This window comes from Entelurus aequoreus, linkage group LG26 (genome assembly GCF_033978785.1).
Source record: "Entelurus aequoreus isolate RoL-2023_Sb linkage group LG26, RoL_Eaeq_v1.1, whole genome shotgun sequence".
NCBI classification, from domain to species: Eukaryota; Metazoa; Chordata; class Actinopteri; order Syngnathiformes; family Syngnathidae; genus Entelurus; species Entelurus aequoreus.
Window position 1 is genome coordinate 35,930,241 of NC_084756.1, and position 17,056 is coordinate 35,947,296.

Genomic DNA, 17,056 nt, shown 5'->3' on the forward strand with positions numbered 1-17,056 from the left:
ATAAGGGTGATATTTGCTTATTTTCTGTCTGATAAGATAATTCTTCTCACTAAGCAGATTTTAAGTTAGAGTGTTTTACTTGTTTTAAGGGTTTTGGTCCTAAATGATCTCAGTAAGATATTACAGCTTGTAGCTGAGATTTTTATGACCTATATTGAGTAAAACATGCTTGAAACTAGAATATCAACTGTTGCAAAGCTGTGTCATCAACACTCACAAGTATAAAACTACTTTTTTAAAGTAATCATTTCTTACTTCAAGCATGAAAAAAAAAATCATGACTTTGACACAATTGTGTCTCATATTAAAACAGATGACAGCCAAATGGACTTTGCTGTTTTATTTTCAATGAAACAAGAGAAAATACGTACCGTAATTTCTGGACTATAAGCCGCACCTGACTATAAGCCGCACCAGCTAAATTTAGGGGAAAATACAGATTGATCCATATATAAGCCGCACCCGACTATAAGCCGCAGGGTTTTGATGTGTAATTAGCGTAGTATATAGGGGTTCCTGCTACCACGGAGGGGATTGTCGGGACAGAGATGACTGTTTGGGAACGCAAAGCGTCCCATTTATTAACAATAAATCTTTCAATCATTCAATCAAACTTTCACATCTTTGACATGGCGAACAGCATTCGTGCAGAGTACAAATAATACAAGGGCAGCTGTGGCTACGAAAGTAGCTTACCACCACCAGGTGTGAATGAATGACGGGTTTTTAAACATGTAAAAGCGACTTTGGGTACTTAGAAAAAGCGCTATATAAATCCCAGGTATTATTATTATTAAAGTAATACAAAGTGCTCGCCTGTACGTTATCAAAATAACCAGCCTACCGGTATATGAAAAGTCAGTCTTTAATCATTGTGTCATCGTCTTCCTCCTGCGTACTAAAACCACCGAAATCCTCTTCGTCGGTGTCGGAGAAGAACAGGCCGTAAATAAGCCGCACCCTTGTATAAGCCGCAGGGACCAGAACGAGGGGAAAAAGTAGCGGCTTATAGTCCGGAAATTACGGTACTCATATAGTAGTACAGTTGTTATTAGTGAGAATATACTTATTTTAAGGTATTTTTGGGTTCATTGAGGTTAGATAATTTTACCTGTTTTGGAAAGTCTTGACAAGCCAAATTTTCTTGTTCTATTGGCAGATAATTTTGCTTAGTTCAAATAAAATACCCCTAATTTTTGTATTTTTTATTCTTGTTTTTGAACACTGACTTTTTGCAGTGTAGGCCTGGGCCGTTAACACATTTTGCTTGACGATATATTGACCGACAAAGTATTGCCATTATTTTTTTGAGACCAAATTAACCACTGATGTAATAATAGAACATAATAATGATAAAACTAATAATAACAATAATGCTTGTATAACCTTGCAAATGCAATAAACTTGTATTTCACATATGTTTTAACATTGGAATTGGAATGAAAACATGTTAAATAAAACAAACAAAATATACTTTGTTAGCAAAAGTTTGCAATTGAAAAAATATCACAATTAAAATAAAATTAGTTAAAGAAGAGGTGCAGGCCCTCAAATATACACAAGCAAAACAGTAAATAAAAGAGTGACTTATACTCCGAAAAATACGGTACTAGTCCAGCAGGTACACCGCCAAGGCAGCATTGATAATCTTTGAGCACACGCCAGCGAGTGAAAGCCGGGGCAATGTTGATCCTGACTGTCCTATTATCCGAGTAAGCCCCCTTATTGTTTTGTTTTTTTGTCTCCTCAGACAAAACTTTTCCTTTCTTTGGTTGTTTTGGAGCTTCGGCCATGATAGCAGTAATTGTCATTCTCACCACATTCTACAGAGGCACTATAGAGAGCCTGCTGACCAACAGCATCTCTGTCTGGACTGGAAGTCTCTCCAGAGAGTGGTGAGGACGGTGGAAAAGATCATCAGGACTCCTCTTCCTCCTATCCAGGAGATGGCAAAAAGCCGCTGCCTGACCAGGGCTCAGAAAATCTGCAAAGACTCCTCCCACCCCCACCAAGGACTGTTTTCACTGCTGGACTCTAGAAAGAGGTTCCGCAGCCTCCGAAGCAGAACCTCCAGGTTCTGTAACAGCTTCTTCCCTCAGGCCATAAGACTCTTGAACGCATCATAACTATCCCCTCAATTCCCCCCAAAATGGATTAACTCGCTGGAATAAAAAGACAATATAACATACATCCATAAACGTGGATGCATATGCAAAAGTGCAATACATTTATCTGTACAGTAATCTATTTATTTATATATGCACCTTATTGCTTTTTTTTATCCTGCAAAATAAGTGATGCCATCTGCCGTGACTGGGATGGAGCGGAGTGATCACAAAATGCTGATGAAGTGCTTATTCCTGACCGACAGACTGTAATGCGAGCGCTTCGGTGAGCCAAGAACCCACACGGAGCGGCTTACCATTTCCAGGACTACCTACAGCACTGTATGACGTGACCTTCATTAGCATCAACAAGATTATGTTGTGTAGTTACTACAAGGGGTGTCGGATTCTGCTGCGATATCGGCAAAAAAAAAAAAAAGCATACAATGATATCGACTTGCATCATAAAATCTCCCATATAATGTCAGATACAAGCAGACCTGCAGTGTGTTTACTTGTGCAAAACTGGGATTATTATTGATATCGGCCAACACTCAAGCTTCCAATATTGGTATAAGTGAAAATGTTGTACCTTCTTACTATTACCTCTCAACTTTAGTGCGATGGGAGAGCTTTTTTGTCCTTCTTTGTTTTTAAATACAAAACAACATAATAATAACAGTAGAAATTTAACGTTGATGCACTGTGGTCTTGACAGAAGTAACAACTGGTTTCTGCATTTGAATTAGGGATGGGCGATATGGCCTAAAATCCATATTGCAATATAGATTGCAGCCTCCTGCGATAACGATATATATATCACAATACATTACTTAGTATATAAGTGATAATCCAACCACCTCAAAATGGGTTACAAAGGCTCCTAATTTAGTTGATATCATTTGCAATACCATATTTCGGGTTGTATCAATACTATTATTATTATTCTACTTGTTAATTACTGCTAATACTTGGTTACTTTCTGCTGTAACATGGTTCCATCTACGCTACTGTTAAAATGTAATACATGTATATTTATTGAATAAATGTAATAAACATTTATTCAATCGAACTCAAACTTTATCTAAAGTGCTTTTCATACATAAAAGAAATGCAACACAAAGTGCTTGACAGACCTAAAAACAACACCCCGATGACCCAGTTCCCCCATTACACACACACGGCTGAGTACAGAGGAGCCAGGTGAGTAAACACTATCCCTAACACTATATTATTCTTTGTTGTTTGGGTATTTTAATTATTATATTATTTTATTACTTCATTATTTTTATCAGTTTTGGGCGATACTACAAATGTGGGTGAGTATTTACAGGGGCAGTATTCGTCATACTGATGATACTTCAGATTTTCAAGATTATTGAATGATTCAATTTTTGATCACAATTATAATCAGATAAAAACATGACGGCGATGTAACAATCTCAATCAAATATTTAAATTATTTCCTACTGTTGGCTCGGATTTAAATCATTTGGGTTTTGCTCTTAAAGCCCCCCTGTGTCCAGGGACTTATTTCCTGAGTTTGTAAACAAAAACGACAAAAGATTTTTGACCGTAAAAAACATTGATCTAACCACTATCAACTTGGTAACATACTACTTGATATTTGTATTGATCCGCCCGCTTTTATTTACATTCAAGAGCTCTAGCTTGCGGTTTGCTTACCCTCCAACGGTGCATAGTGTAAAGTCTTACACTTCTGTACGGCGTTACAAAATAACCGCTTTACTTTTACTAGTAACACGTAATCTAATTAATTGCTTTTACGTACGTTACGCCATTACCGATGCGTTTGATGTAACGTGGCAGGCTATTTCTGATGCGGTTGTATGTCAGCAATACATCGCCAGAAGCACAGCAAATTCAATGCGGGAAATAACTTTTTTCTAATGAAAGCAACAGCTAGCACAAAACTAAAACGAACTTCAGGGTTTCCCACACATTCATTTATTTGTGGCGGCCCGCCACGAAAGAATTACGTCCGCCACAAATAAAAAAATAAAATTTAATTTAAAAAAATATATATATATATATTATTATAATTTTATTTTTTTTGTCCTCTCCAACTTCTCAGGCAAATCATATAGTTGATGTAGATGCCCATATCGGCTGTTCAGATTTACTTTACAAAAGAGAAATGTAGGATACTTCTCTTGTTGCCTTATTTGTATTTGACCACTACTGTTTTCTGTTTATTTGTTACTGACTGTGGCAGGACACCTCTGCCTCTGTTTCACTTTATGTTGCTGGTAAATAATATGGTTGTAGTAGTAGGCTAAAGTTAAATTATTTAGTATGCACTAATTAAAGGGGCAGAGCTTTAAGAGACATTTTAGCTTTTATATTTTTATAAGATATATTTTTTGTAAGAACCACAATTAATAAATATATTTCAGTGAATAACTTATTGTTCAAATCTGTATATAATCATGTACATAAATTGTTGTAATTATATTGTAAAATGGATGGATGGACGTTTAAAACAAAACTGTTATTATTAATTAGTAAGTATACATTTTTTGAGCCTTTTTAGAGAAAATCAAATCATTGTAGTAAATTATGCAAATTACTTGATGATGTCATGGTGACCACGCCCATAGCCACGCCCCCACCGCCACAGGTATCTTGGCAGTTTATGGGAAACACTGAACTTGATATCAAATTGGAAGAGGAAATATCACACAGCAAACAAAATGTAGGTGAAGTACACACACTACTACTACTACTACTACTACTACTACTACTACTACTACTACTACTACTACAAGGGAATAATAAACAACAAATAAATGATTGAAGTGACAAGCTTGCAATCCTACCATACCCTGTTTGTTAACGAGAAGTAAAAATAGACATCGAAGCACATTTCATTACTTTATTAACAAGCGCTAAAACAATCTAGTGAAAAGATTCAACAGAGCTGCCATCACTGCCGCTGCTAAGTGAGCATACACAGCTGCTCTGAGCACACTCTTACTGACGTCCCTTGGCGACAGGCACCGCCCTTCTAAAGACACACATACACAAACACTCTGCTCTCATGAAACGTCGCTCAACTGCATATGCTACAGTATATATTTTAAGTAGTTTTTTAAAATTACTTTCTCTCGTAATTAATTACATTATCAAGGAGTAATTCCAAGAATGCGAGTCATCTCGTATCAGTGTTTGTGTCCAGAACATCGAGTACCGTGACGCAGACAAAGCAGAGACAGGGTGATATCACGAGTGTCAGTACATTTGCATTTCTGAATAATCATATATTGTGTCCAACTGGGGCTGCTGAAATGACCCCCCTTCCTTCAGAAGCAGCCTCAGTGATGTAACCAGGGACCTCCCAAATAAATAGTGGAGCATATTTCGGATAATATTCCACTAGGTAATTAACAATGTGATATGTACTATTAAATTATCATTATTTCATATTTTAGTGAATTCATTGTTTGTTCACTCACTTATAGTTGTCCAAACAATAAACAGCAGTCAAAACATCATCTCTGCCCTGATGACAAAGTCCTGACTTAGCAGTGTGTGTGTATGATTGCTAGACAAAAAAAAAAAGAGTAAATAGAGGCTAAAAGGCAGAGCTTGCTGACACACATGATGGTGGAGTGATAAATAGCTGCTGAGATCCAAGCGATGGCAAAGAGTAGGCACAAAGAAAGGTTGAAAAAACAAACTAAGAGTCATCATGGACAGAAAACTAAACCACCAGGCTAATGGATACGGAGAAGAGCAGAGTTTCAGCATGGTCTAGTTCTCATGAAGCCCTGCGGGCCAGAAACTCCAACTGTGGGTGTAGAAAAGAAATAATAATACACACAGCTGCTGCACACATCCCGAGACAGACAGCTGCTAACACAGAAAGCTCTTGACACACACACACACACGCATGTACACACACACACACACACACACATACTCCAATCAACAACATTCTGGCTGAGACAATTCAGGTCATTCAAAACAGCCATAAGGACAGCGTATGTCTGTCATATTGGCTTCTCGGTCTCCACTACACCGATGACGTGCAGGCGTTACCCTGGCAACCAGAACTTGCATGCATGCCGTCCAAAGAAGATGCTCTACAATCAATGCAGCCGATTGGCTGAATGCACGTTCAAACTGCGGCGTGGTAAGGATTTGGAATGTGCATTTCCTTTTTTAATTAAGTATAAATTAGTCATTAGGGGTGTCGCGAGTTGATTTTCATATTGAATATCGGTCCGATATCAGCAAAAAAACAAGTATTGGATTGTATCGCTTTCATTAAAAATCTCTGATATAATCTCTGGTACAAGCACTCCAGATAACATCTAAATGTCCTCCAATAAACACACATCTTTGATCTTTCCTGGGATTTCTGTGAGGTCATTTACAAAAGGTAAACGTAAACTGTAAGCTACAAGGAGCTAGCAGCCACACAACAGCAAAGCACACAAACTACACCTATGTAATAAGTAGGGCTGCAACAACTAATCGATTAAATCAATTAAAATCGATTATTAAAATAGTTGCCGATTAATTTAGTCATCGATTCGTTGGATCTATGCTATGCGCAGAGGTTTTTTTTGGTTTTTTTTACTAAACCTTTATTTATAAACTGCAACATTTACAAACAGCTGAGAAACAATAATCAAAATAAGTATGGTGCCAGTATGCTGTTTTTTTCCCAATAAAATACCGGATAGGATAGAAATGTAGTTTGTCTCTTTTATCCGATTATTAATCGAAGTAATAATCGACAGATTAATCGATTATCAAATTAATCGTTAGTTGCAGCCCTAGTAATAAGTAGGGCTGGGCGATGTAACGATATCAGTACATGTCGCGATCGTTCGAGAAATAAGAGACAGGAAGTGGCGAAGCAAGGTTGCTTGCATGAACAAAGCTAAACGAGCGACGCAGGAAGTGACCGCTGATCAGTGGGCGTGACATGCTGACAGCCAATCAGGTAACAGTAGGGGTGTAACGGTACGTGTATTTGTATTGAACCGTTTCGGTACGGGGGCTCCGGTTCGGTTCGGAGGTGCACCGAACGAGTTTCCACAAATTAAGTAGCGTAACGCACGTTGTGTAAACAATGCACACCGAGGCACAACACACGGCATGCTAGCAGCTAACGGGCTAGGATAGACTGACCATACGTCCTCTTTTCACCGGACATGTCCTCTTTTGCGGAGCTGTCAGGGCGGAGTTTCTTAAATGCCTGAAATGTCCGGCATTTTGAGTTAGGGTTGTGTGTATTTTCAATGTACGTTCAGGGTTAAGAAGGGGTTAAAAACAAAACAAATTGTGCGCGCAGCGGCATTGGTGAGGGAGGGGCTGAGACAGAGAGAGCGAGAGTTTTCTTACTGTACTGAAAATGAACCGAACCGTGACCTCTAAACCGAGGTACGTACCGAACCGAAATTTTTGTGTACGTTACACCCCTAGGTAACAGTATCAACTATCAACTTGGTTGCACCATCTTGTTGTCGGGCGGTTGATTCTTTGCGTGGAGTGAGAAGAGAAAGTAAAAACGAGTGCTGCAGAGAGCGAAGAAATTGTCAATAAAACCAGAAACGTCACCTCGACAGTATGGTAGTTATTTGGATTTTTTTCAAACAGACCGTAGTCAGACCAAGGCGCTCGTAATCAGTAATACCTCACCACCTTAGTCGTGCTCGCCCTTTTGCACAGCTGCCAGTAAAACTGCAGAAAATAAAACATGTTTTCATTTTCACATTTGCACTATTTTGTTACACTTTATTAAGCATTTGTTACGTGTTTATTTTTGCACCTTTCTTTTTAGAGGTTATTAAGAGTTCAATGTGATTTTAGAATTTTTGCCATGGTTGTGTTGAAATTTCATTATGTTTCTGCATTGATAGCTGTGGGGATTATAATCAGAGGAAGGTTACATATTAAATGGTCCTTATTTTTGTCATAAATCTTTTAAATAATTATCAGTATCGACTGATATCCAACACTTATATAGTGATACCGTTTTTAGCCATGTCGCCCAGCTCCAGTAATACATGCCCTTATTTGAACAATACTAAAACAGCACACTTGTGAATATAAACAAGTAACAAATAATTATAGTTGCATATTACTTACTAGAGATGCCGATATATGCGTTAAAATGTAATATCGGAAATTATCGGTATCTGTTTTTTTATTATCGGTATCGTTTTTTTTTAATTAAATCCACATAAAAAACACAAGATACACTTACAATTAGTGCACCAACCCAAAAAACCTCCCTCCCCCATTTACACTCATTCACACAAAAGGGTTGTTTCTTCCTGTTATTAATATTGTGGTTCCTACATTATATATCAATATATATCAATACAGTCTGCAAGGGATACAGTCCGTAAGCACACATGATTGTGCGTGCTGCTGGTCCACTAATAGTACTAACCTTCAACAGTTAATTTTTACTAATTTTCATTCATTACTAGTTTCTATGTAACTGTTTTTATATTGTTGTACTTTCTTTTTTATTCAAGAAAATGTTTTTAATTTATTTATCTTATTTTACTAATTTTTTTAAAAAGTACCTTATCTTTACCATACCTGGTTGTCCAAATTAGGCATAATAATGTGTTAATTCCACGACTGCATATATCGGTTGATATCGGTATCGGTTGATATCGGTATCGGTAATTAAAGAGTTGGACAATATCGGAATATCGGCAAAAAGCCTTTATCGGACATCCCTATTACTTACCTAATACAGGGTAACAAACGTGTCTGGATCATTCAACCTGCGTCATGATCTTAGGATAATGAATTATTACGACCACTAGGTGTCGCCAAACACCATATAACGCTCAACTTCAAAAGCATGAATCTGTCATAAGGTGTGTGTTTTCTGAGTAATTTCACTTGTTGAGCCATTTTCTCGCTACAAAATAATTAAACTATCATGCCTTAAGGTTAGCCTTTTTCATATGTATTATTGTTCTCTGTTTGATTAATCTCACTCGATCAAACTTTTTCAAACATTTCACTCTACAAAATAATAAAACAAAAATTCTGCTGATATCGGCCATCCCTCAAGGCCCCAATATCGGTATTGTATTGGAAGTGAAAAAGTTGTATAGGGACACTCTTAGCACTAGTAGTAATACAGTATGTAAAATAATATTACATTTACTATGTGGGATGGACATAAGAGATTACAACTTGTTCTTATGCTGTTACTTTTTTACACTCCTTTTAGGAAAGCATACAAAAACGAAGAACACCTTCAAGACATTCATTTGAAAAGTGTCTGCAGATTTTCTAATAAGCAAGAACCATTAATAATAGGCCTTCCTTTCCCGCTCTCATTGCCCTTTCCTCCTTGCCGCTGCCAAATATTACCCCTGGATAATGTCCTGTCATGTCTGGGGAACACTAACGTCGTCAGAGTCTGGAGGACATCTTGTCTTTCAGGCCTGAAGCCAGCAACGTTACAGAGTCCAGGTCTGAAGGAGACCTAAAATACAAACTGTTAAATAAACACAGGGACAAAATGTAACATTTTTGCTGGGTTTTTGTACACTGAATGATTTGAATTTCAGCTACAGTTGTAGGAAAAAAAGAAGTTCTAAATAAAGATTCTGTAATTTTAAAGATGCAGAACCCTGACTAAGTGGACCTTGCACATAGTGATAAAGTAAAGTGTAGGGATTGGCATCAAATTCAGTACTTTTTTGGCACAGAGCGAATCCAGCCGGTTCACGTAAAATCTATCGGTGCCATATTACGGTACCTGGGTTGCACATGTCCAGTTGCAGATTCTAAGAATGTAGCGATAAACGGGAACGATGATAATCGCAGAAAAACACCCGACGGTTACCGTTTAAAATTAAATGGATCGAAAAACCGTGATTGATAACTGCACTGTGGTAGACTACGAACTGACTGCCGCTAGCTCGGCAGCTTAAACGCTAACATTAAAACAAGAGACATTAATGTCTTTCCCCATTAAGAAACGACATACCTCAATCTAAACTTACATAAACACATTACTGTTTGAACAAGTAAAGTATTCAATTGTGTAGTTGAACCTAAAAGCTGAGCTGTCATGGCACAGAATGATCGTTCCGAAGAATATGCGACAGATGTGGCTCAAGGTCCGCTGAGTAAGACAACCAAAGAGTAGAACGCCCACCAGAAATAATAAATATTAATATATAGGGGTGTAACGGTGCGTGTATTTGTATTTAACCGTTTCGGCACGGGGGTTCCGGTTCGGTTCGGAGGTGTACCGAACGAGTTTCCACACGGACATATTAAGTAGCGTAACGCACGTTGTGTAAACAATGCACACCGAGGCACAACACACGGCATGCTAGCAGCGACTGGGCTACGATAGACTGACCATACGTCCTCTTTTCACCGGACATGTCCTCTTCTGCGGAGCTGTCAGGGCGGAGTTTCTTAAATGCCTCAAATGTCCGGCATTTTGAGTTAGGGTTGCGTGTATTTTCAATGTACGTTCAGGGTTAAGAAGGGGTTAAAAACAAAACAAATTGTGCGCGCAGCAGCATTGGTGAGGGAGGGGCAGAGAGAGAGAGAGAGAGAGAGTTATGATAAACGACCTATCCAAAGTTCCCATTACTTCACATCAAATATTACACTAAGACAAATATTTTTGGTGGAAGATTTAGCAAATTTGGTAAATAAATAACCCAAAAATGTATATTTTGTTGTTTTCTTACTGTACCGAAAATGAACCGAACCGTGACCTCTAAACCGAGGTACGTACCGAACCAAAATTTTTGTGTACCGTTACACCCCTATTAATAGATTTTGTTTGCAACGCACTTTTCATTAAAATCCATCTGAAAGTGCTGAAGTACAAACCAATATTTAAACAATAATAGTTTAGCCATTAAAACAAATAAAATACTAAGACTAAAACACTGAACAGTGATGCATGAGAAATAAAAAACATGCAAAATAGTGGGTTTTCTAACAGTGTGCCTATTTAAACTACCATATTTTTCGGATTATAAATCACTCCGGAGTATAAATCGCACCGGCCGAAAATGCATAATAAAGAAGGAAATAAACCATATATAAGTCGCACTGGAGTATAAATCGCATTTTTTGGGGAAATTTATTTGATAAAATCCAACACCAAGAATAGACATATGAAAGGTAATTTAAAATGTCTAAAGAATAGTGAACAACAGGCTGAATAAGTGTACGTTATATGAGGCATAAATAACCAACTGAGAAGGTGCCTGGTATGTTAACGTAACATATTATGGTAAGAGTCATTCAAATAACTATAACATATAGAACATGCTATATGTTTACCAAACAATCTGTCACTCCTAATCGCTAAATCCCATGAAATATTTTTCCTTGTTGTCGCTTCTAAACAACTTCTATTGGTATGTCTAGTCTCTTACAAGAATGAGATAAATAATATTATTAGATATTTTACGGTAATGTGTTAATTTCACACATAAGTCGCTCCAGAGTATAAATCGCACCCCGGGCCGGCCAAAGTATGAAAAAAACTGCGATTTATAATCCGAAAAATACGGTAGTTATTTAAAAATGAGTATTTCAGTGTGTATAAGTACTTTTGAGCACGTTAAACAATATTGCGATTATAATAACGGCCAAACTATGAAAAAAACTGCGATTTAGAATCCAAAAAATACGGTAGTTATTTAAAAATGAGTATTTCAGTGTGTATAAGTACTTTTGAGCAAGTTAAACAATATTGCGATTATAATAACGGCCAAACTATGAAAAAAACTGCGGTTTATAATCTGAAAAATACGGTAGTTATTTAAAAATGAGTATTTCAGTGTGTATAAGTACTTTTGAGCAAGTTAAACAATATTGCGATTATAATAACGGCCAAACTATGAAAAAAACTGCGATTTATAATCTGAAAAATACGGTAGTTATTTAAAAATGAGTATTTCAGTGTGTAAAAGTACTTTTGAGCACGTTAAAGAATATTGCGATTATAATAACGGTGCTAATTTTGGTCATAATAACCGGGATATAACATTTCCATATCAGTAAATCCCAAACTCTAACACTTAGCCATCACTCCAGCAGCACTAAGAGCGGATTTAGCCAAATGCTACCATTTTGGATGCCCTCCATCCATCCATTTTCTACCGCTTGTCCCTTTCAGGGTCGCAGGCAATTTTCAATGCAAACAATGCAATTAACTCAGAAATTTAATTATAAAACAAGATATAACAATTGGAGAGAAGTTATCGTAATCAACTCATCTTTTTAATTTTAATTTAATTGTAATTTTCCTGAGGGAACTTTCCTGAAGGAATCAATAAAGTACTATCTACTATCTACAGCCCTTTGAGACACTTGTGATTTAGGGCTATATAAATAAACATTGATTGATTGATTGATTGATCGATCTAATAAAGTACTATCTATCATCTTTATATGTTTCGAATAAAAAACAAGATTTTATTATTAAAAACAATATTTATTAAACACATTCAAGGCTGCACGTGTATTTGAAATCGGGGCTTTAATTAGAGGGATAAATAACCGTTTTTCTCTGCCGTCACCGGCATTTGAGTGACAGACACGTTCGCCAATCAGAATTGTGGAGCCTCGCGTTTGTTCGCCTCTCGCTTCAAACAGGGAGAAAAGAGTTTTCACTCTGAGCCCCTGAGCGCGTTCATTTAACTGCAGAATTAACACAACGCAGTGAGACCTCTTTTTAACCATTCACAATCTTTGTCTTGGGGGGCAGAGCGTGGGGCGCCAGCTTTACACACACAGGAAGCACGGACAGACAGCCTTATACTCGCGACCCGCCAGTGAGAAGTGCCACAAATGAGCAAAAATTAGGAGTAAAAAATATGATTGCAAAGTCAAATGTCCCATTGAGGGAATATTTCAGCTTCGAATTGCAATATGAGCCCATCAACATGGACAAACGAGCAAGAATGCCGTAATCACCTGATGGCAACAAAACAAAAAGACAACGCCTGACCTGGTTTTTTTAACCGAGAAAAAAATGGCTATTTTCTATATTTATTTAAGTTGTTTTTTTTGCTTAAAGAAATTATATAATTTTTTTTATTCTATAAAGTTATTTACCTTCAATTACAGTACAATGGTAAACAATTCTACAGTCATGAGAAATTAGTGTATATCCTTTGAAATGGTTACTTGCATTATTATTATAAGAGTTCATTATAAAAATTATAATCAGTTCAGTTTCAGTTTATTTCAAGATTCAAGATATATTTCGAGCATGCATACGAAATAAACTGAAATAAATTTGAGACAAGATGTCGATTGACAGTCTAAAAGTAACAAAGTAAAACAACTTGCACTGAGCCTAGTCTATAAAATCCGCTACACCTCCCTGATATCGAAGTACATGTCAAACTACTTCCATAACGTAAATGACCGCCATAACCACAACACCAGGGGGAGCTCCACTAACCACGTTAAACCCAGATTCCGATCTAACAAAGGTCTTAACTCGTTCTCCTTCTATGCCACATCAATGTGGAATGCACTCCCAACAGGTGTAAAAGAAAGTGCATCTCTATCCTCCTTCAAAACCGCACTAAAACAACACCTCCAGTCAACTTCAACCCTTGACTAACACCCTCCCCCCACCACATCCCACCTCCCCGGAATGTAAATAACCAAATGTAAATAATCACATGTATATACTTGTTCTTTTGCTTTCTGAACTCACTATGTTCTCTGCTCGCTGTACATATCCAAGTCAGACATACACTGTTTTAATGTCCATTTCTCTGATGATGAAATTCTTGATGACTGAAGTGCTGATATCAACTAAACCCTCCTCATCCCAACCCTGGATTGTAAATAATGTAAATAATTCAATGTATATACTCTGATGATTAACTTGTGTGATGACTGCATTATGCTGATAGTATATATTTGTACCATGAATTGATTTACGTAGACCCCGACTTAAACAAGTTAAAAAACTTATTTGGGTGTTACCATTTAGTGGTCAATTGTACGGAATATGTACTGTACTGTGCAATCTACTAATAAAAGTTTCAATCAATCAATCAAAAACATATCTTCCTTCTATTGATATGTTTACAGCTTTATGCATTTTTATGTATTTTAATGTATAAAATACAAAAATTAGAGATGTCCGATAATGGCTTTTTGCCGGTATCCGATATTGTCCAACTCTTTAATTACCGATACCGATATCAACCGATACCGATATATACAGTCGTGAAATTAACACATTATTATGCATAATTTGGACAACCAGGTATGGTGAAAATAAGGTCCTTTTTAATAAAAAATAAAATAAGATAAATAAATTAAAAACATTCTCTTGAATAAAAAAATAAAGTAAAACAATATAAAAACAGTTACATAGAAACTAGTAATTAATGAAAATGAGTCAAATTAACTGTTAAAGGTTAGTACTATTAGTGGACCAGCAGCACGCACAATCATGTGTGCTTACGGACTGTATCCCTTGCAGACTGTATTGATATATATTGATATATAATGAAGGAAGCAGAATATTAAAAACAGAAAGAAACAACCCTTTTGTGTGAATGGGGGAGGGAGGTTTTTTGGGTTGGTGCACTAATTGTAAGTGTATCTTGTGTTTTGTATGTTGATTGAATAAAAATTAAAAATTTTTTTTTAAAAAGATACAGATAATTAAAAAAACGATACTGATCATTTCCGATATTACATTTTAAAGCATTTATCGGCCGATAATATCGGCCTGCTGATATTATCGGACATCTCTAATAAAAATCGCAAATCAAATCACAATTTTGGAGAGACAAATTGCAATTCATCGTTTCGTGGAAGCCGACCATCACTTCCTCAAGACTGACGTCAGCTGGAAGAGAGTTTGCTGACAAATGCTAGGAAAGCTCAAATGAAAACACTGGATACAAGTTTTGTTGGGAGCCCCAAGATGCTCTATTGAGGACAGACGGACACTCATACAAATTCCAAAGAAATTTAACATGGCGACACGGCGTACTAACACTGTCAGAGACCCCTTTAAAAATATGATTATTATCTTCCCTGTCTGTGTGGCTAACCAAAACATTAATAACAGTCCAGTACTGTTCTAAACCAATAAACCACAATAATTAACATAACGTAGACTTGAGTCATTCAAAACCAAAACTTATTATCTTTGTGATAGAGCTCTTGTATTGGTATGGTATGGTATGGTATGGCATGGTATGGTACAGTACAGGCCAAAAGTTTGGACACACCTTCTCATTCAAAATGTTTTCATGACTATTTACATTGTAGATTGTCACATCAAAAGTATGAATGAACATATGTGGAGTTATGTACTTAAACAAAAAAAGGTGAAATAACTGAAAACATGTTTTATATTCTAGTTTCTTCAAAATGGCCACCCTTTGCTCTGATTACTGCTTTGCACACTCTTAGCATTCTCTCCATGAGCTTCAAAAGGTACTCACCTGAAATGGTTTTCCCTTCACAGGTGCGCTTGAAGCTCATCGAGCGAATGCCAAGAGTGTGCAAAACAGTAATCAGAGCAAAGGGTGGCTATTTTGAAGAAACTAGAATATAAAACATGTTTTCAGTTATTTCACCTTTTTTTGTTGTAGCGGTGTAGCGTGCAAGGACGGGAGTGGAAGAAGTGTCCAAAGATGGAGCTAACTGTTTTAATGACATTCAGACTTTACTTCAATCAATAACGAGGCAGCATCTCCTCATCCGTGGCTCACTAGTGCAACAGCAACGCCCGAAATGTGTCCCGTGAAAAACCGTCCGACCAAAACTCTCTAATAACTGAAGTTCCTTGGGTGAATTATGTAAACTCGCTACACCGGTAGTTTTTAGCGCTTCCATAGCGAGATGTGAGTTAAAACTTTACGCTACTTTATATTAGAAATGGCAACAGCAGAGGGTGAATGTCCAGTGTTTCCCATAAACTGCCAAGATACCTGTGACGGTGGGGGCGTGGCTATGGGCGTGGTCATCATGACATCATCGAGTAATTTGCATAATTTACTACAATGATATGATTTTCTCTAAAAAGGCTAAAAAAATTATACTTACTAATTAATAACAGTTTTGTTTTAAACGTCCATCCATCCATCCATTTTACAATATAATTACAACACTTTATGTACATATTTATACACAGACTTGAACAATAACTTATTCACTGAAATATATTTATTAATTGTGGTTCTTACAAAAAATATATCTTATAAAATATAAAAGCTAAAATGTCTCTTAAAGCTCTGCCCCTTTAATTAGTGCATACTAAATAATTTAACTTTAGCCTACTACTACAACCATATTATTTACCAGCAACATAAAGTGAAACAGAGGCAGAGGTGTCCTGCCACAGTCGGTAACAAATAAACAGAAAACAGTAGTGGTCAAATACAAATAAGGCAACAAGAGAAGTATCCTACACTTCTCTTTTGTAAAGTAAATCTGAACAGCCTATATGGGCATCTACATCAACTATATGATTTGCCTGAGAAGCTGGACAGGACAAAAAAAAAATAAAAAAAAATTATTATTTGTGGCGGACGTAATTCTTTCGTGGCGGGCCGCCACAAATAAATGAATGTGTGGGAAACACTGATGTCCCATAACAAGACGTTAGTGAAAAATAAGTTATCAACTACGCAATCGGCACGGACTACAGTGGCGAATGTGCGCAAATTTTCAGAACTTATGCAGATCTCAAATACAGATCAGCAGGTACCAGAAGGTAAGAAAAGTTGGTTTTGCATATTTTTGTGAAACATAACGCCAGGTAATAGGTCTGCTAATGGGTGCCGTCGTAGCAAAACATTTTTGACGGTTAGCATGTTGTTTAGCATGTTGGCACAGCATGTTGGTACGCATGTTGTTTAGCATGTTGGTACAGCATGTTTAGCATGTTGGTGCGCATGTTTAGAATGCTGGTTAGC

At 36.9% G+C, this 17,056-nt stretch overlaps 1 protein-coding gene across 4 annotated transcripts in view; it reads right to left on the bottom strand.

Annotated features, from left to right (window-relative positions):
- The window catches only part of ip6k1 (inositol hexakisphosphate kinase 1), a 96,319-nt gene that overhangs the window by 22,287 nt on the left and 56,976 nt on the right, over positions 1–17,056 (bottom strand). The gene's annotated exons all lie outside the window — the stretch shown is intronic.